The sequence below is a fragment of the Silurus meridionalis genome, chromosome 20 (genome assembly GCF_014805685.1).
Source record: "Silurus meridionalis isolate SWU-2019-XX chromosome 20, ASM1480568v1, whole genome shotgun sequence".
Lineage (NCBI taxonomy): Eukaryota > Metazoa > Chordata > Actinopteri > Siluriformes > Siluridae > Silurus > Silurus meridionalis.
Genome location: NC_060903.1, coordinates 13,611,720 through 13,632,650, shown reverse-complemented (window position 1 = coordinate 13,632,650; position 20,931 = coordinate 13,611,720). Strand labels below are relative to the sequence as shown.

The following is a 20,931-nucleotide window of genomic DNA, read 5'->3' as shown; positions in this document are numbered from 1 at the left end:
TTTTGTTTGCATCTATAAACTGTAATGTACATTAATGTCACCCAAAATACAGCGATTAGGTTTTCTTATGTTTTTCCTCTGTCATCCCAGGCAGTTTTCCTTCTCATTATTTGGCCTTTTTTTTTTTTTTGCTACAATGTTGCTTTGATTTTGGTCCGTACCTCTATCATTGACATTGATTGATTACCCTAATGTGTTCACCTGTTCTGTGTCTTGATTAGTTTCCTTACTTGTTTCCCTTCTGTTTCTGTTCATCATTAAATGTATGCCTTAGTATTCCATGCTTCCTGTTCTTCCTTTCTTGTGGCTCTTCGCATTGTTAAATTAAGAATTAATCTACAGATTTAATTCTTCTAACCTTAATACATTTACATGAATGGCATTTGGCAGACTCCCTTATCCATAAAGAATTACAATTTTTATCTCATTCATACAACTGAGCAGCTATTGGCGTCGAGGGCCTTGCTCGGGCCCAGAAGGGGACCCATAGTGTGGTTGGGATCTGAACTCATGACCTTTGGATCCAATGCCTTAACCACTATGCCACCACCTCCAAATTAATAAGACACAAGCTGAGTCTACATTCCTGTATCCTGCCCCACAGTTCGGCATGTTACACTGGCTTGGTCATTAAGGATCTACTGATTCAGCCAAAAGCTGATGTTTTGGCCATTTCTATTGTAAAGCAGTGGACAAATAAAACAACTCAACTTGAGTCAAACTAATCAGTGCACTGCAATTCACATTATTATTTCCAATTTTGAGTTAGATTTAAACAAATATTTTCATTGCAAGTGGAAATAGTGCTTGAGTTGATTGTAACATGAAATTACACGTGGTCCCACAAAGTCCTTAATATTTGTTTAGTGGTTATATCTTTAAAAAAAGTAAAAGAAACAAAAACATTAAGAAAAATTAGACCTTGGCAAACAACCATGTCACGTCTTCTCATATAAGTAAAACTTTCTTTCGGCTTCTCCCATTAGGGGTCGCCAGAGTGGACCATCCGCACGTTTGATTTGGCACATGTTTTTACGCTGGATGCCCTTCCTACTGCAACCCTCTCCATTTATCCGGGCTTGGGACCGGCACTAAGGCTTGTGCAACCCTAATGGCTGGGGTCGGTTCCCTGACCGGGGATCGAACCCGGGCCGCAGCGGTGAGAGCGCCGCATCCTAACCACTAGACCACCAGGGAACCCACATCTTCTCTTATAAGTAACAGGACATAAAGTAATGCCTGTAAAGAGTGTCTGTGAGCAGTATGGAGATGCCAGTGAGTGATACGCCTGCCTATAGTGACTGACACTGGATCCAGAGGCCCAGGCTTTTAATAAGGTCTTATGCCAGTAATTACACTGACAATTCGATCAGCTCAGCCTGAGTATCTGCATCCCAGGCTGATAGAGAGGGCAAATTAACGCTGATGTAATGAGTACCATTTGTCACTATTAGAGTGATGTGTTGACAGCAGCCAACATCATCATGGCAACAGTGGGTAACCCGGAACTCCGAACAAATACAGTACAGAACAATCCAACTTTTAACGTAAAGCTGATGACATCATCTGGCATGTAACAGCATGCTTCAGAAAGATATACAGTATGTACTGTACATATATAAATATTCTATAAGCACTTTAAAGCATAAGTATATATATATATATATATATATATATATATATATATATATATATATATATATATATATATATATATATATTATAAATCATTCAACAAAGTCTTATTTTACATATATTATTTAGCTGCTTCTTTGATAATTTGATAATATGTCCAATTCAATTAAAATCTTTGTCTCAAAGCAGCGTTACAGAAATAAATCAGTTATAAAGTTGTATGAAAGAATGTACACTGATTAGGCTCAACATTATGACCATCTGCCTAATATTGTGTTGGTCCCCCTTTTGCTGCCAAAACAGTTCTGACCCATCGAGCATTAACAGCATTAACTTCTTCAGCAATTTGAGCTACAGGAGCTCGTCTGTTGGATCGGACCACAAGCAGGGGGGCAGCCTTCGCTCCCCAAGTGCATCAATGAGCCTTGGCATGGATCTTTAGACTGTGCCCAGCTGCACAATGTGATAATATGTGAAATTATGTTCATAATAAAACATGACAAGGAATACTGCTATAGGAAAACAGTCAGTAATGGCCTAGTGTGATGTAGCTTCATGTAAATTGGCATCACTGTTACCAATCCAAAGTGTTTTTCCTTACTATCCCACAGCAATTTGCCAGTGCGAATATATTTATTAAAGAATGATGGTTTAAAGGTATAGCTGAATAATTGCCATTGATAGTTGATCACTATATTATTACTACCGATGGTTTTTCCGGGTTGCATTGTACAGTATGAGAATGGCCTTTAGAAAGAAATCATTGATGCCACGTTTTTATTTTGAACTATTGTTCTTATTCCTTTATATTTTTTAATAAATTTGGTGTGTTACTTTTTGTTTCAGTTGGATGCATGTCTTGTCCTCAATATTTATTAACATAATTAATATATTCATATTTGTTTCATTTAGAAAATTTCAAAGATTCAGTACTTTGTAATAATTTTTTTTTAAAATAAGGTTTATTACTATTTTACGTGGAGTGTTATTTTTTATTTTATTTTTTTAATCCAGTATCCATCGGTTGATTAAACAGCTACCGAGTACAATCCAACCAAGCTATCGGTATCAGTAAAATCCACTATCGGTTGTCCTTATTTTTGATGTACTCAAAATAAATGTTTGCTAAACATCAACATTAACTTACAAGCAATTAGAATTTTCAGCATTCAATTCAATGTACAGAGGCAATACTGTTGTTGAATATTAAACGTTTACCTTCTCCATGTAAAATTATATTTGGACACAAATCACAATATTATTCAGTACAAATGTTAAAATCATTTGTAATGAATAATATTGTGATATGTGTCGAAATATAATTGACATGTCTTGAGTAGCACAAGCTTTATCTTTCATGTACCATTAGTTTCTTTAACACACAAGATGAATCCCAAATAGCTTTAAATTCATTATATAATGATCACTAAATTAACAATAGTGTTTTTCAAAGACATTGTGTCGAACAAAACATGATTAGAACATGCTAATAGCACTGTTAAAAGTTTTTTAAGGGTTTTGTGTATATAATTGTGTATATAATTAAGTGTAGACAATTATTTATACTAAATAGAATAGCATTTTTAACGAAGCTGCATCACTACAACAGGCTAGTTTTTTTTACATATTTAATCTAAACATAAATGTTATAAATATTGCAATAGTATTCCACATAGTGAAATTAGATTTTTTTCCTTTTCCTTTCCCCAGGGTGCATATAAGGCTGAAAAAAATGTTTGAGTTTGGCTTTCCTGAGATGGAGGCAGCATGACAGGAGGAACAAGGATTGAAGGAAAATGGAGGGGGAAAATGTGAAAAAAGCCAGTGAGTACAAGGGCAAGAGATAAAATGAGAGAGAGTAATCAAACGGCACATAAGACTTCGTTATGCTGGAACTCGTTAAACTATACCACTGCCTGGGGGCCATGTCAATCTTACCAGCACTTTTTCTGTCTGTCTGACAAGAGCTGGGTTATTTTCAGCTTGGCCATGCACCTCAATACCTGATTGGAGCAATCATCTGCCTGGGCACTTTATCTGCCTCTTGTTGCGCTCCTGTCCTCTGAATGCTATCTCACAAAACCATGCGTGCTAGACGAAAACTGGGGTCACCCTGGAGGCAACTTGCATCATCAGTACTGTATAATAGTCTGATAGAGGCTCTGTGTGCAAATGAATCTAAATCTACATTTTTTTCTTAAAATGACATTAAATGAACTCATCCGGTTTCAGTTCAGTATAAAGATAAATTAATGGTAAAAACATGACCATAAAGTCATCCAGGATCCAAACATAAATAGGAAAATGATCATCTTTGACCATACTTCTTTTTGTAAAAAATAAATAAAATAAAAAGAGCCAAAAACGGGGAAAACCGAAAATTCCTGCCGGGTCAAATAATCCACAAGGGATGTAAAACTGTATGCTGTTTGACATTAACAAAAGGTCAGATAAATAATTAGGTATGAACCAAAATTAGAGTAATCTGTCTGGGATATAAACAAAAAAACAAAAAAAACAAAGATGCATTTATATTAGCAGTGATTATTTTAAATCATTCCAAAGCTTTACTGTAGTAAGATATTGACATTTCATGAAGCACAAATAATTAAGATTAGAGCAGCCTTAAGGAATTAACATATCTTATTAACAAAGGTATGTTCGCTTTTAGCTGAGGCTTCAGGAGTCTGATTTATTTACCTTTTTAATGTGGAAAATGTATACTGTGTAATATGTATACTGTGTAGTCTGAATATTATGTAATCTGTATATTGTGTGATCTGTTTAGTGTGTAGTCTGTATAATGTGTAATCTGTATAATGTTTAATCTGGTTATTGTGTGATCTGTATAGTGTGTAATCTGTATAGTTTGTAGTCTGTATAATGTGTCATCTGCATAAAATGTAATCTGTATAGTGTGAAATCTGTATAGTGTGTAGTCTGTATAATGTGTAATCTGTATGATGTGTAATCCGTCTAGTGTGAAGCCTGTATAATGTGTAGTCTGTATATTGTGTGATCTGAATAGTGTGTAATCTGTATAGTGTGTAATATGTATAGTGTGTAATCTGTATGGTGTGTGATTTGTATAGTGTGTGATCTGTATAATGTGTAATCTGGATAGTGTGTAATCTATATAGTGCGTGAACTGTATAGTACCTGATCTGTATAGTGTGTGATCTGTATAATGTAAAATCTATATAGTGTGTGATCTGGATAGTGTAAAATCTATATAGTGTGTAATCTGTATAGTGTGTAATCTGCATAGTGTGTAATCTGTATAATATGTGATCTGAATAGTGTGTGATCTGTATAGTGTGTAATCTGTATAGAGTGTGATCTGTATGGTGTGTGGTCTGTACAATGTGTAATCTATATAATGTATAATCTGAATAGCGTGTAATCTGTATAGTGTGTAATCTGTATAGTGTATTGTGCAGTCTGTATACATTGTATATAAAGCCTTTATAGTATATAGTGTAAATTTTTATATACCACTACATTTTTGCAGAGTCTGTACAGGCTTTATAGTTTAGAGTGCATGAAGTGTAGAGTGGCTGGTACCATATGTGTGTCCATATGGTGTGTAGATCATTCTGTTTATGGTGCAGTAAAGTGTGTACCACAGTGCATAGAATGTAGAGTGTGTGGCACAGTCAATATAGTGTACAGAATGTATAGTGTCTATATAGTGTATTTTATGTAACACTATACATGTATCATATAATGTATGTGCTGTGCTGTATATGTGTACAGTATATAGTCTACTGTGTGTGTGTGTGTGTGTGTGTGTGTGTGTGTGTGTGTGTGTGTATATATATATATATATATATATATATATATATATATATATATATATATATATATACTGTATATATATATGTATATATGTATGTATGCAATACAGACATATATACAGTGTACAGACATATAGTATACACATACAGTTGTATGCAAAAGTTTAGGAACCCCTGACAATGTCCATGATTTTCATTTATAAATATTTGGGTGTTTGGATCAGCAATTTCATTTTGATCTATCAAATAACTGAAGGACACAGTAATATTTCAGTAGTGAAATGAGGTTTATTGGAATTAATAGAAAATGCGCAAATTGCATCAAAAACGAAATTAGACAGGTGCATAAATTTGGGCACCTTTGTCATTTTGTTGATTTGAATACCTCTAACTACTTAGCACTAATACATTGGAACACACAATTGGATTAGTGAGCTCATTAATCCTTCAACTTCATAGACAGGTGCCTCCCAAAATGAAAAAAGGTATTTGAGGTGGCCAATTGCAAGTTGTTGTTCTCTTTGACTCTCCTTTGAAGGGTGGCAACATTGGGGTCTCAAAACTACTCTCAAATGACCTGATAACAAAGATTGTTCAACATTATGGTTTAGGGGAAGGCTACAAAAAGTTATCGCAGAGATATAAGCTGTCAGTGTCCACTGTGAGGAACATAGTGAGGAAATGGAAGACCACACGCACAGTTCTTGTTAAGGCCAGAAGTGGCAGGCCACATAAAATATTGGAGAGGCAAAAGCGAAAGATGGTGAGAACGGTCAAAAACAGCCCACAGACCACCCCCAAACACCTACAACATCAACTCGCTGCAGATGGTGTCACTGTGCATCGTTCAACAATTCAGCGCACTTTGCACAAGGAGAAGCCGTATGGGAGAGTGATGCGAAAGAAGCCTTTTCTGCACACACCCCACAAACTGAGTCGCTTGAGTTATGCAAACACACATTTGGACAAGCCAGCTTCATTTTGGAATAAAGTGCTGTGGACTGATGAAACAAAGATTGAGTTATTTGGTCATAACAAGGGGCGTTATGCATGGCAGCAAAAGAACACAGCGTTCCAAGAAAAACACTTGCTACCCAAAGTAAAATTTCGGCGAGGTTCCATCATGCTGTGGGGCTGTGTGGCCAGTGCCGGTACTGGGAATCTGGTTAAATTTAAGGGTCACATGGATTCCACTCAATATCAGCAGATTCTTGAATAATGTTGAGGAATCAGTCACAAAGTTGAAGTTACACCGGGGATGGATATTTCAACAAGACAACGACCCAAAAACTACTCAGGAGGAACAAGTACAATGTACTGGAATGTCAATCCCAGTCCCCAGACCTGAATGTCATTGAACATCTGTGGAGTGATTTGAAGCGGCTGTCCGTGCTCGGCAACCATCAAACCTAACTGAACTGGAGATGTTTTGTAAGAAAGAATGGTCCAAAAGACATTTATTACAGGCTAATGGAAGCATCTAGAAGCTGTTATTTCTGCTAAAGGAGGCTCTACTAAATATTGATGTGATTTTTCTGTTGGGTTGCCCAAATTTATGCACCTGTCTAATTTCGTTTCGATGCGCATTGCGCATTTACTGTTAATCCAATAAACCTCATTTCACTACTTAAAATATTACTGTGTCCTTCAGTTATTTGATAGATCAAAATGAAATTGCTGATCCAAACACCCAAATATTTATAAATGAAAATCATGGACATTGTCAGGGGTTCCTAAACTTTTGCATACAACTGTATATGCAGACACACTGCACAGCTAGTCTTTGCATTTTGACTCTTAGCATGCAATGCTAAAGAGAGAGAGAGAGAGAGCTACATACCCAGCTATGACAGAATGCCATGCTTGCTTTTCCTGACATATTTTTGTGTCTAAATTATGCTGAATGAAGCTTTGATAACGCCTACACATAGCATTTTTCAAATCGGCTCGTATGAAAGTTCAAACAGCTCCAGTGCTTTAATTTCCGTTAATCTGCGATAACTAAACCTCTGTTCACCTGACGAGACAGACAGAGGGAGATGGTACGAGGGTGTAAAGGAGCTGAGAGAGGACTATAGTTCCGGGCATCACAGCAGTTTGGACGGGTGCTGAAGGTAGCCTTTAAGTGTGCACTCCAGGGACTCGGAATGGTGGAAGACAATTACCCATAAAACACATAGTGAAATCATGCGAAAACAGCCGGAGGCCTATAAACCTGTGCCGACCTATATTCAGAAAATAGCCAAATCTTAAGCAAATCCTGCACCTTAATTACTATTTGATGGATTTGATTACATGATGCAAAGACTTGTATATCGTTATGTGCAGTCATGTGATATGCTGGAGCATGAGAGCTATTTTCCCTCACACAGCCGGGTGAGTTGATTAAGATTTAGTGAGTTAATGGCATAGAAATGAACACAGATTCCTCGTAATTGATCCTGCCGGGTGTAACTAAGCACTAACAACCTAAATTAGAATGTAAGTCTGCACGGTCGACAGAAACACATGCAGGACTTTAAAAATAACTCTGCAAACCAAAAACATAATGCCTGTTATTTTATGGTTAATAGAATCGAAGTAGGGTTTTTGTTGTTTGTGTGTGTGTGTGTGTGTGTGTGTGTGTGTGTGTGTGTGTGTGTGTGTGTGTGTAGCATTAGTAGAAAAAAATGAAGTAAGCATGCAGTATGAAGTATTTGCTCTAGTTTAAGAGTGGGGCATTGGTGAAATGTACTGTATGTATGAAATATTTGAAAGGAATCATAGCATTGAAGCTGACACACATTGCATTGCAGATGCTTGGCTGAAATGTGTGTGTGTGTGTGTGTGTGTGTGTGTGTGTGTGTGTGTGTGTGTGTGTGTGTGTGTGTGTGTGTGTGCGTATATTTATATTTACATATGTACATATGTATGTATGTATGTACGTATGTATGTATGTATGTATGTATGTATGTATGTATGTATATAGATAGGTTACTCTAATGAGCAGTAATACATATACAGTAAATGTTTTGGCAGGGGACAGAAAAACTTTCTCTTTTGCATATATTTGACTCACAAGTCAAAAACATTCCCACATTTTAAGTTCTTTATCTCAGAAGTAAAAAAAATAAAATAAAGATAAAATTATATTTAAAGCTTTTTTTAAAGCAAGGATCTGATTACAGATTAAATTGTCATGCATATTTCTGCTTTTCTACAGCACACAGATATTTAACAAAGGGTATTTTAAAAGTCATAAGGGAAATCACATTGTTTAAAGTTGTAATATCCACATTTCCTTTTCTGCTCGTTGGTTGTTTGCTTAAAATACCTGGTACCACACATATACATACTCACATTGAATTGTAATAAATATTTTCTACTTTTCTCTAGTTTTTTTTTTATTGCTTCACATGATTGGTGTCAGGATGTAAAGTCAGTTCTTACTCTACTTGCTGGTCTCAAGTCAAATAAAAGCCAATCTGATCATCGCAGCCGTGTCAAGACCAGTGATTTAGTGGCGTGAATCTAACAAACACAGGCCAATTAAGAGGCAGAAGTAGTATATGCTGGTGTTTTGAGGTATGTACTTTATGAGCGAGCAGTGCTTGTTTGTCTGTGTGTGTTAAGGGGTTCCATTCATATAAGGAAATTGAGGTTAAAAATGATGTGCCACGTGGGCCAAGCTTGAGCAAATAGCTGCCTTTATCAGCTGCATCCCTGCCACAAGCAGACACACACACACAGAGGGAGGGGAAGATGAGGAAAGAAAAACAATGCGTGGCAGAATTGACATTCATGAGGAAAAAGATATGAAGAGCGAGACAGCACATTTTTTAAGAAGGAGGTTTGGTGCATTTTCAGTTTTTTTGCCTGGATGTAGGCAGGATATGCTTCACTTCGCTAACACTGACATAATCTCATCAAGAAACACACGCTTGGGAAAAAGAAATAATTGCAAAAAAAAATACGGGAAAAAAAGAAAGGGGATGAGAAATGTGCATGAAAATTGAAAGCATGCATTTCTTTCAACTGTCCTTCATGAGAATTTATTTCAGGCAGAAATATAATTCAAGGGCTTCTCATCGGTTTGTTTATTAGCTTAGTCAAGATACGATCGTTTTGATTTCAGTTGTAATATCATTTAAAATATTTTTGGATCCCATAATGCTGGATCCTGAAATAATACTATGGCAAAAGACATAACTATTAACTATTTTCAAGTCCGGGTTCGATTTGAAATTAGTTCTTTCTGTTTTTTTAGAGCCTCGTGTCCCAGTTCGTTCGGCATTGGTTCCGCTTTTGTTCAAACTTAATACCAAGTCTTGTTCCGTAAAAGTGAAGAATGAGTTGCATGGAATTGAATGAGAATGATTTGTTCGCATCAACGCTTTGTTTTCGAAAACTTGGATTTTTTCACAAAAAAATGAAAGGGAAAAAGTGGTAATTTGTTCGTTTCGACATTTTATACTCCGCTATAAGTTCCAATTTAGACTAATTTTCTCAGTCGTACGCCTCTCACAGGTCATTTTTCCGTCTCTACAGACAGAAAGAACGAGACGCTTCAATCTCTGTATGGCGTCTAATTTGATCTACTTGAGAGTGCTACTTTCTATACTTTATGTAATTAACATCAGATGTGACTAATTAAGCTGATGCAAGAAATGAATAAAAAAAGGAAAGTGCTTGACTCTCCATGTTACCATTACAGTACAGGCAACGGTACATATGGTCTCTATTTAGTGATTGCATTACCAAGTCTAACTACTGTATTTGTTTTGCTTGTATATATGAAGGATCAAGGGTGTGTCCTATTGTGTAGAATGAAAAACTTCTGATCTGTATCCAGATTTCACTCTTTGTACAATTTGTAAAGGCATTTTTCATTGTTTTTACACAAGGAGAGCTAATTACAGTAGGGTAGAATACTATCCAGCCTGTGCTTGCTTTTTCCTATGTCACACAGGGGGCCAACATTAACAGTTGTTTGTTAGGGGACAACATAACATAAATGACAAGCCATTTTCCAACTACTGTATAATGACAGGGTAAATGTCCCTATTTGACATTGCTTGTATCACATGAATAAATATTTCAGTATAACTGACCTAAGATCTTCAAGATCAAATAAAACGAACAAATAAAAGTCATCTCATTCACTATCACCAATAAATATTTTAATTCTTTCTTTTTAAATACGGTAAATAACAATGAATGATGCACTGATATTTTAAACTAAAGTTCGAACCAATTCATCGGTTTTGCCGACTAATTGACTCCGATAGTTAATTGTTGGACAAAAAAGAGCAAATATCTTTAGCAAAAATCCATACCGATAGTTTTTCCGGGTTGCTAGAGTGGTTGAGCAGGTCCGCTGTCATTATACAGTACAAGAGAAAATCATTGTTCACTGTCTTCCTCCTTCCTTTCAAAACAATTTCTCTCGAGAGTTTTTCTTTTGGCATCGTCGTGCGTTTAAAAATCACCATCGGTGACGCTTTTCTCCTAAAGCCGTGCAGCTCAGAACGCAGGTGAAGTGCATTTTTTTCATGCCTCGTTGTTTTCAGCGTGACGAATCATAAATTTATAAATTGATTCATTTCAATTGATTGATTGTCTACAGTTTTTTCCTGTAAACAGTCCGAGTGAGTGGCAGGTCAAACGTCAGAGGAACCTCATCCATATTTATGATGTGGTGCAGCCCGATTCAATGGGAGTGTGAGTTAATATAAAGAGTTTCATTGGTTCACCTGAACCCGTTCGGCAATTTCATTGGTCTAATGTTATGGGGCTCAGTTTTTTAGCTTAAAGTTTGTGAAACCGGGAAAACCCCCGGAAAAATCCATACATTAGCCGCTTTGTTGTTTAAGCTGCGGGGTTCAAAGAAAAAAGTAGCGGCTTATAGTCCGGAAAATACGGTAACTGTTTTAATTGATTTAGAGGGTTACTTTTTGTTTCAATTTAAATGTATTTAATTCCTCTTATCTGTACGATAAAAAAAGACAAAGTAGTTTAAGCTTGTTTTGGCCTTATGAGGGCACGGTTTTCGACGCCAGAGGGTTAAGATGTGTTCATAAAGGCGGGTTTTGGTGCTAAGACTTGGCGCATCAGTAAAATCTGTGTTTAGTAAATAAGAAAAAATAATTTTCAGAGTTTTTTATGTAAGTTATAAAAAACTGAGAATAAATGTGTTGCGTTGAATGTTTTAATTTCTCCTCTTTGATATTTAATAATTTATACTTTTGATAAAAATGGTCAAACAGAAATGTGCGCTGCGTGAATCGCGTGTTAATAAAATTCGTGCCGTTACAATGAATTTTAACAGCCCTGGTTTTTACCGAACCCAGTATATAATCAAAATATGGCATACTCCCATCTTGTGTGATCATTAATCGATGATAAAAAACATAACTGGGATGATGTAGAATATATAAGTTATGGCACAATATTTGTAAAGTGTATTCAGAGAATAGTCTGCTCCATATAAGCGTTTCATTTTAATACATTAAAGTATTAATTAGACAGAAATTAATCTTTGGTTCAGCCAGGTATCACCATTTGGCAGGCAGCTTTAGCCTGCTCAGGGTTATTGTGGATTCAGAGTCTGACCCGGGAACACAGAGTGTGTGGCAGGAACACACCCTGCATGGTCCTAGTGTTTGTTAATAAAATAAGTTGCAATTGCATCCATTTCCTTCTGCCATCAGTGACAAAAAGGTTCTTTATGATTATTTTTATGAAAATGTAATATAGAAGGCTGTGTAAAAGAACTGGCTTTTAATTATACTTATATATGAAGGACATTTTATCTCTGCATCATTTAAGTGGTTGGTTTACAGCAATAATTATTGCATCTCTTTTGGACTCAAATCATATCAACAGCTGCTCCCTGATATAGATAATATAGATATAGTTATATTTATAGATTTTCGTGCCACACTTATATGTGTTAATGTTTTGGGAAGGTATGTGCAATTTTATTAATAAAATAATAATAATAATAATAATAATAATAATAATAATAATAATAAGTAGTTACTTTTTCAATAACTTATAAAACATTTATGGTAGTCACTGCTGCTACAAATTAAATTTCATGTTGCCATACATTTAATTTAATATACACCTTTATATGTATATAATATTAGATATTTACTTATGTTTTATTTTAATCTTTACTTTGATCTTTTACTGTGAGCAACTGCAACCAAACAATTTCATTATGGGATTAATAAAGTATAATTAATATAAAATATTAATTATATACACTATATTAACAAAAGGACTCTTAACTTTTCCAGCCATATGTGGTTCGTAGCCAAACTGTTGGCCTCCACATAGACAGAGGTACACAATTTTATAGGATGTCTCTGGATGCGGTAACATTACATGTTCCCTTCAATTCAACTAGGAGAACCAAACCTGTTCCAGCATGACAATACCCCTGTGCACAAAGCCAGATTCATGAAGACATAAAGCCTGCTATAGAGCTCTGAGCTTAACCCAATTAACACGTTTGGGATTAATTGGAACTCTGAGTGCCTTGAGTAGCCTGCTACAAAACTTTGACTTCAACCCTACTGAACACCTTTGGGATGAATTGGAATGCTGACTGCACCCCAGGGGCTAACGTGGATGAGAAAGTGGGAGTCAGCCATGTAAACATGACTGAGAAAAGAGATATTCCTGATCACCTGATCAGCATTATATTTTCTCTGTTTGTGTTCTAAATGGTGGTTGTTCATCCTGGGACCTGGAAAACAGGTAGTTCTAATGGCTTCTTTACATGGTAAAGTACATGTCAGAGCTCATACTTCTTAACTTTAACTTAAGGGGAAAAAGTATAGTCAGTACTTTAACTTTTACCAGAGTCTTTTAAAACATAAGCAATTGTACTTTTACTTGACTGAAGGATGTGTGTACTTTTGCCATCTCTGGCTTCACCTAGCACCAGAACCTGCCTGAACTTTACAACACCCTTGTAACTGAATGATCAAAATCTTTACACGTACACTCCAAGATCCAGTGGAACATCTTCCAATTTTTTTTTATTATTATTAATATTGTAACAGCAAATGGTGATTAAATGTGGAATATGGTGTCCACAAACTTTTGTCCATATCGCATATCTGCATCAGATTTCTTCATGCTCGTATTACCTCTTAACATCGGAATTGCACAGCTGTGTGTTTTTTCCCAGCCTTTCAGACTGACGCACGCTATAGCCAATCAGCAGTGAGGACACAATGTTCAAAAAGGACCTACCCTTAACAATGATTCTGCTTTGCTTTTTTTCTGCTTTGCTGCCACATTTATAGTAAGTTAATGTCTTTAGAATCATATACATGCCTATACATATATATATATATATATATATATATATGTAATAGCCTTCTGAAAGCTAAAAAGACAGGGAATAAAAATCCCTACAGTCAAGACTACATTATAAAAAAAGAAAAAAAGAAGGTGAGGCAATGGTTAAACCTGCTTTGTACAATATTACATCACTAACAGTGTCTGGTGGCTGTTTTGCTTGGAGATAAGGACGGGATTTTATTCAACCCGGTCAGGTCTCAACAGATGAAAAGAAATATTTATTATTATTATTATTATTATTATTAAGCCATATCTATTATAATTATTTGGGATAATCGTTAAGCATATGCTGCTTCTTGAAATACTTTAAATCATGGAGCAATTCAATTGCTTTATAAAGTATTGAATGGTATATACACAGAACCAGCACCACCACCACCACCATCACCACCACACAATAAGGACCACAAGGTGAATTTGAATTTTATGGCAATTTTTGGTCATCATCATAACTGTTTGAGTGCTGGGTGATTAACTGTTAATGATTATGTTATTGCGTTTGAGTGAAAGGCAATTACGGCAAGCAGAGATAAAGCATATGAGCTGCAGTGCTTTCCTTTTGTCTGAAGGCAGGCTGCTGGTTAGAAAATAGCCACAGAGTGTAGAAGGCGCTGACAGACACATAAGGGTGTGTGTGTGTGTGTGTGTGTGTGTGTGTGCGTGGGAGGAAAAAACAGAGCTCTGTGAGGGTTTTCTAGACTGAATAACAACACCATAAAGATGACAAGACCACAGATGCTAAGTCACTGACTGTCTTGTTCCTCTCTTCCCTCTCCCTTCATTTCTCTCTCCTTTCTCTTTCCTTTGCATGGTTTCACTCGTTTATCCTTTTTGTCTATTCTCTGCCTCACACAAGAGGCAGGAGACATGAAGAATAGGTGACAGCACTGTGTTTTCCCCCCTCTTATAAAAAAAAACATGCAATATGTGCAGGAGAAAGGGGAGAGACAGTGAGAGAAGGAGAGAGAAGGGAGGGGGGGGTAGATACACAGAAAACATATATTTGGCATCGTCTCAATAAACAATGTTTTTTTTTTCCGTTCATGCTAACACCTTCTAGCTTTTCTTTTTCTCTTTTGCCTGCTTTCTCTCTCTCTCTCTCTCTCTCTCTCTCTCTCTCTCTCTCTCTCTCTCTATCTATCTCTCACACCACACTCACCTCATTATGTGTGACTGGAGAGAGAAGGTGAGATGGTTACTGTGACAACCAAAAAAGGGGGATATAGAGAGAGAGAGTGAGAGGCAGGGAGAGAGAGAGTGAGAGAGAGAGAGAAGGAAGGAAAGGAAAGGCTGGTGAATCTGTGGCACATAAGAGTGATGCGGCAAGTGTGTGACTAGTGTATATCCTATTCATGTGGCAGGAATAAAGGGAAGGAAACGTAACAAAGACGTCAGCCCTGGAAAAATGGAGCCTGAGCGATCAATCCTCTGTGCTGTCACAGCAACCGCCATGAAAGCAAAACTGCTCGAAATGCACCCCCTCCTCAACCAACAACGCCCCACAACACACACACACACACACACACACACACACACACACACACACACACATACACACACACACACATAACACACCAAACCCCATCATATATCCCATCATCCTGAGCAAGATGGAAAATCCTATATTTGAGCCGACTCACTTTTCCCCACCGACACACACAATTTCAGCTTTTGCCCCAGCATTTAGCATCTAAACAAGCTCTTCATTAGCAAATTCAAAATCCTCGCACTCTTTAAACGTGCATTTTGTCATTCTTTAAAGGTGCTAATGGGCCAGTAATAATCCTAGAATATCAAATACAGTTCAAGCTGTAATGCTGCAAGTAAATCTTTCCTGCTAGTTATTTCATTTAAAACTTCCGTTTACATGCCTGGAAATTAGTTCCAACCCCAAATGTCTGTATGTATGTATGTATGTATGTATGAATGTATGTATGTATGTATATATCTATCTATCTATCTATCTATCTATCTATCTATCTATCTATCTATCTATCTATCTATCTATCTATCTATCTATCTATCTATCTATCTATCTTCTATCTATCCGCCCGCCCGCCCATCCATCCATCCATCCATCCATCCATCCATCCATCCATCCATCCATCCATCCATCTATCTGTTTATGATGTAATTTAAGTATGGGAATTTAATTATTAATCATCAGTAGGAAGTTCTGTCTTATAACAGTGGAACATATGAATCACATATTTTTATCCAGGATAGCAGCCAGTAAAACATAATTATAAACAAACTCCAAAAAAAAAACATTGTTGTAGATCTTCCCAGGAACAGCAAAGTGCTCAAAACCTCTTCAAGTCCACATTACAAATATAACATTATTGTAACCTATTTCTAAACATTATTACTCATTTCAAGCTTGTAGTTTCCTTACTGTATTGGCAGATCATTTTGCTTCTTTCTAGAAATAAATGAGCAACATAAGCTGCCAATAGAACACGACTATTTCAAGAAACAGCTTGAAATAGGTTTCATTTTATTTTTGCTTTATTGCAGTTTTATAATTGGAAATACTAAATTAATTTGAGTATATTTACTTGCTAGGATGCATTTTTTTGCAGTGTAATTTTCTATTTTTTCCCAACCAAAGCATATTGAACATTATCTATTTAAATCTCCCTATGTATGGTTGTATCACTTGCATTGCTCTATACAATCATCGTCAAACTCATTTCTAGATACGTAAAGTTATTTCAATCTATGGTGCCATAGATGACTGATTTCTGCTCATTCGGTTGGTCACTAGCATTGTGTTTCGTTTATAAAGCTACAACATACTGTACATCTAATATTTCTGTATTAATTTTTCCTGAACCATGTGAGTTTTCTCAGATTTCAACTTGTCTAACATCCACATAATCACACACCGGTCTTAAAGCCAGACACTTAATATACTGCTTTAGTTGCACATTAAAATTAAGTTCTTATGCATATGAATACTGCTGTGTAGAAATAGTACATGTATACAGAACATACTAATTGACAGACTGATTAGTGGGAACATAACAAAGGAAAATGGAAAAACTAAGTGACAAACAGTGAAATTCTTTCTCATGGACTGAGACTCCTTCTGTTTATGATGTAATTTAAGTAGGAAATTCTGTCTTATAACAGTGGAATAATATAAATCACATATTATTGTCCAGGATAGCTTCCAGTAAAAAATTATTATAAACAAACAAAAAAATTTAAAAAAACATTGTTGTAGATCTCCTCTCTCTCTCTCTCTCTCTCTCTCTCTCTCTCTCTCTCTATATATATATATATATATATATATATATATATATATATATATATATATATATATATACACACACTGTACAGCTAGCAAGGAAAGATGGGAGTGTATTGGGTTTTTGATGTCTATGATGGATTAAATAAAAATGTCTGAAACAATACACCGTTCCTATGGTGTGGTTTGAGGTTACATTTCAGAGTAACCACTGAACTATATTTTATTAGGTGAAATATGAGCCATCACGTCATCTCAAACTCAGACATTAACCACAGGTCTTCTTTAGATTAACCCTGCAGTTTGAAGTGCCATTAGCATCTAGACTTGGGATAATGTGTCTCTCTTACAGAGATGTACTTCAGTCCGAAAGTGCACTTGGCAAGATGTACAGGAAATCAGAATTATTGCAGAAGGAAATGCATTTACTGTACATAACTCATTTCTATTTAGTAGTAACAGTAGCTAAGCTGGTAAAATAACTGTTCATAGAGCAGGCCGGTTTTTTTTTCAGGGTTAGGGTTAGGGTTAGGGTTTTCAGGGTACTATGCCTTCTTCTTTCGGCTTCTCCCATTAGGGGTCGCCATAGCGGATCATCCGTCCCCATACCCCCTGGCCTCTACATCTGCCTCTTTCAAACCAACTACCTGCATGTTTTCCCTTACCACATCCATAAACTTCCTCCCTGTCCATCACCACTACAAACAGGAAAGGCTCAGAGCCGATTCTTGATGCAGTCCAACCTCCACCTTAAACCAGTCTGTCGTTCCTACTGCACACTTCACTGCTGTCACACTGTCCTCATATATGTCCTGCACCACCCTCACTTACTTCTTTGCCCCACCTGACTTCCTCATACAATACCACAACTCCTCTCTTGCCACCCTGTTGTACGCTTTCTCTAAATACACAAACACACAATGCAACTCCTTCTGACCTTCGCTATACTTCTCCATTAACATTCTCAAAGCAAATAAGGCGTCTGTGGTACCTCCAATCTGTATTTATCAGGCATGACAAAGAGACCCTATTTTGTTGCACTACTTTCTGAATTAATACGCATTTCATCATTGCATTTCATTTAATCATTAAGACAGAAGCTCACCAACACCTCCCAGATATCATGAATTCTTCCAAGGTAGGTTATGCATACAAACATATGATGACCATCTAGCATTAAATTCTAACCAAGTTAGAATTTGTCGCTCTTCAATCACACCATCATATCCGACACATTTTATCTCTGGTAAAGTCTCCCTGATTAAATATGTATCCTGTCTATCTCTTCCTGTCTAACTTCTTTCATACAAAACATGACCTACTATTTCTATAATATATAGTGGTATAAAGTATGCTGATATTCACTGACAGTAAGGCTGCAATTAGATCTTATTTCCATATGCTGCAAACCCTCAAAGTTGGTATCAGTGGTCGAAAGATGGAGGTACTTTTTTTGTCTCCACACTGTCACAATGAAGATAATAAATGGTCCATTGTTATTTCGAAAAGCACAAAAAATGTAAATTTACCCTTAAAGGTAAAAACAGTGATACATAACGTCTAATTAAGTAGCTTGAAGGGAGAATAACATCAACAAGGGGAACAAGGCATGGTTATTTCTAGTTGATGACATTTAGTGTACTGCAAATTTACACATTTTTATTGATTTATTTGCATATTTATTTATTTTGTACAAAGTGACTACTGTAGCTAGTGGCGAGAACTACCTTTTTTAATTAATATATATATATATATATATATATATATATATATATATATATATATATATATATATATATTTTTTTTTTTTTTTTTTTGTATGTATCTCAGTGGGAAAATCTCAAGTTTATACGTTTTTTGTCTTCATTGGTCTCTAAAATAAAAGGGAACGACTAACCATAAAGAAAACTTATGTTCGTTTTGCAGATTTTTTGTTTCACATTTCACAATTATGGTTCGCCTTTTTCCAGGTTACTTTTAAAAATATTTTCTTTGCATATATGAAAGGAACTTAAACGCAATGTATTTTGCACAATATTAACAGTATGTTTGTTATTTAAGGGTCTATGCTACCTCTGTTTGTCCTTCGGACGCGGTGACAAAAGGGCACGTGACACCCACGGGGAAAGCAGAAGGACAGAATATGGCTCGGCGGGTAGCACGAAATGGAGATGCTGCCCCCTGCCGCGTGGATGACCTTCATGCTGTGTGAACAATCTAAAGACGTGTCAGGTGTGCTCGTAGAGTGAATTATCCAAGCTGTCTATTACCTTAAAGGTCACCTTTAATTGTTAGATTTTTTTTGTATAGATATAAAAGATTTTATTGAATGCAGTGCTTATAGAGTTCTATTACATGATCCATGTGTTGATGTGGAACTTAGATGTTGCTTGTGTAAAAGTGTGCACTGAATATCATTGAATGTTGCTGCTAAAAGTGTCCTTTTCAAGTCTAATTACAGTCAAAGCCCCGAAACAACTAACAGATGTGGGGAGGGCAAAGAAGAGGCAGAGATAGAGATATAGAGAGAGAGAGAGAGAGAGAGAGAGAGAGAGAGAGAGAGTGAGAGAGAGAGTGAGAGAGAGTATGAGACACTGCACAAAGACAGATGTTAGGTAATCCCAGTATCAGGCTCAAAAATCTCACCTGGTGCTTCTGCCATGTATAATGGGTTAAATTTATGAAGTAATGTGGCTTCATGTCTTTTACAGAATAAAATAAATCACTAAATGTACATTTTTGCATCGACATCAAATGCTTTTCTTTTAATAAAAGATTTAACGCAGATTTATTTTTTGTGAACCAAGAACAACAGCACCACTAGTGGTTATAAGGAAAATGGCATAATGGAGACACTGGAGCTGATTTCTTTCTAGCACAGACTGTAGATTCATGCATCTTGTACATACAGTACAGTCATGTACAGATCCAGAGATTGCACAGTGAGTGTAATCTAGAGGAGTGAAGCATTTTCCTAGATTGTATCTTTATTTGGGCTGATGTAAGGCACATGTGAAACATAGTCTTAGGAGTACAAAATGTGAACGGAGTGGATTATATATTCTGTCATCTGTTTATTTTTATCACACTATTTTAAAGGAATCGAATAAATACATATGGTAGCACATACATACAAACAATAAACAAACAAGACAAGCAAAAAAAAAAAAAAAAAAGAGCGGACAAAAGTGTATCAGTGGTAGCTTAGTGTGTAAGTTGTTGGAATTCTGATCAAACTGTTGTAAGTTCAAATCCCAGCCCAGCCAAGCAGTTGCTCCTGAACATGGACATGGTATTTAACCCTCAGGAACTCAGCTGTATAAGTAAGATAATTGTATGGTGGTCTAGATAAAGGTTTTTTCCAAACACTGTAAATATTAATAAGCAAATTAAGGGCATTTGTTTGAGCACTCATTATATTTGGTATTTAAAGGAAACCCAACTAAGCAAATCAGGTATCATGTTAAATATGTTATTGCTGGCAACCAGGGCTAGAAAACAAGAAATCAGAAATGCAGCATCTGTCTTCAAGTGTGTGCATAATAGTTTACCTCACATTATTCTTAAAATGGCCTTATAATAAAAATAAGGCGTTGCTCAACCTAAAATGTTTTACTCTTGAGCTCATATATTTTAGCGTTTCCATTAAATCCGATAAGCGATTATTCCTGGTCCAGGTAATCTATTTTCTTGTCCTGATTCCACGCATTAACAAATAACCAGTTTAACATGATGCATGGTTTGCTGTGGAAAAAAAATACTGGCATGCAGTGTATGTAGTACGTTTCTTCATTTCAGGCTTCAGCCTTGCCACCAGCAAGAACAGAGATGCTCAGCCCAGCCCCTTTTTTCTTCAAAAGGCAACTCCTTTAGCAGAGTGGGTGGGGG

At 36.2% G+C, this 20,931-nt stretch overlaps 1 protein-coding gene and 1 non-coding gene across 2 annotated transcripts in view; both read right to left on the bottom strand.

Moving 5' to 3' along the window:
- dscamb (Down syndrome cell adhesion molecule b) overlaps nt 1–20,931 on the bottom strand; it is a 140,365-nt gene that overhangs the window by 56,390 nt on the left and 63,044 nt on the right. The window lies entirely within an intron of this gene.
- Nucleotides 1,126–1,197, bottom strand: trnae-cuc. The gene has a single exon. It is a non-coding gene; the product is annotated as a tRNA-Glu (tRNA).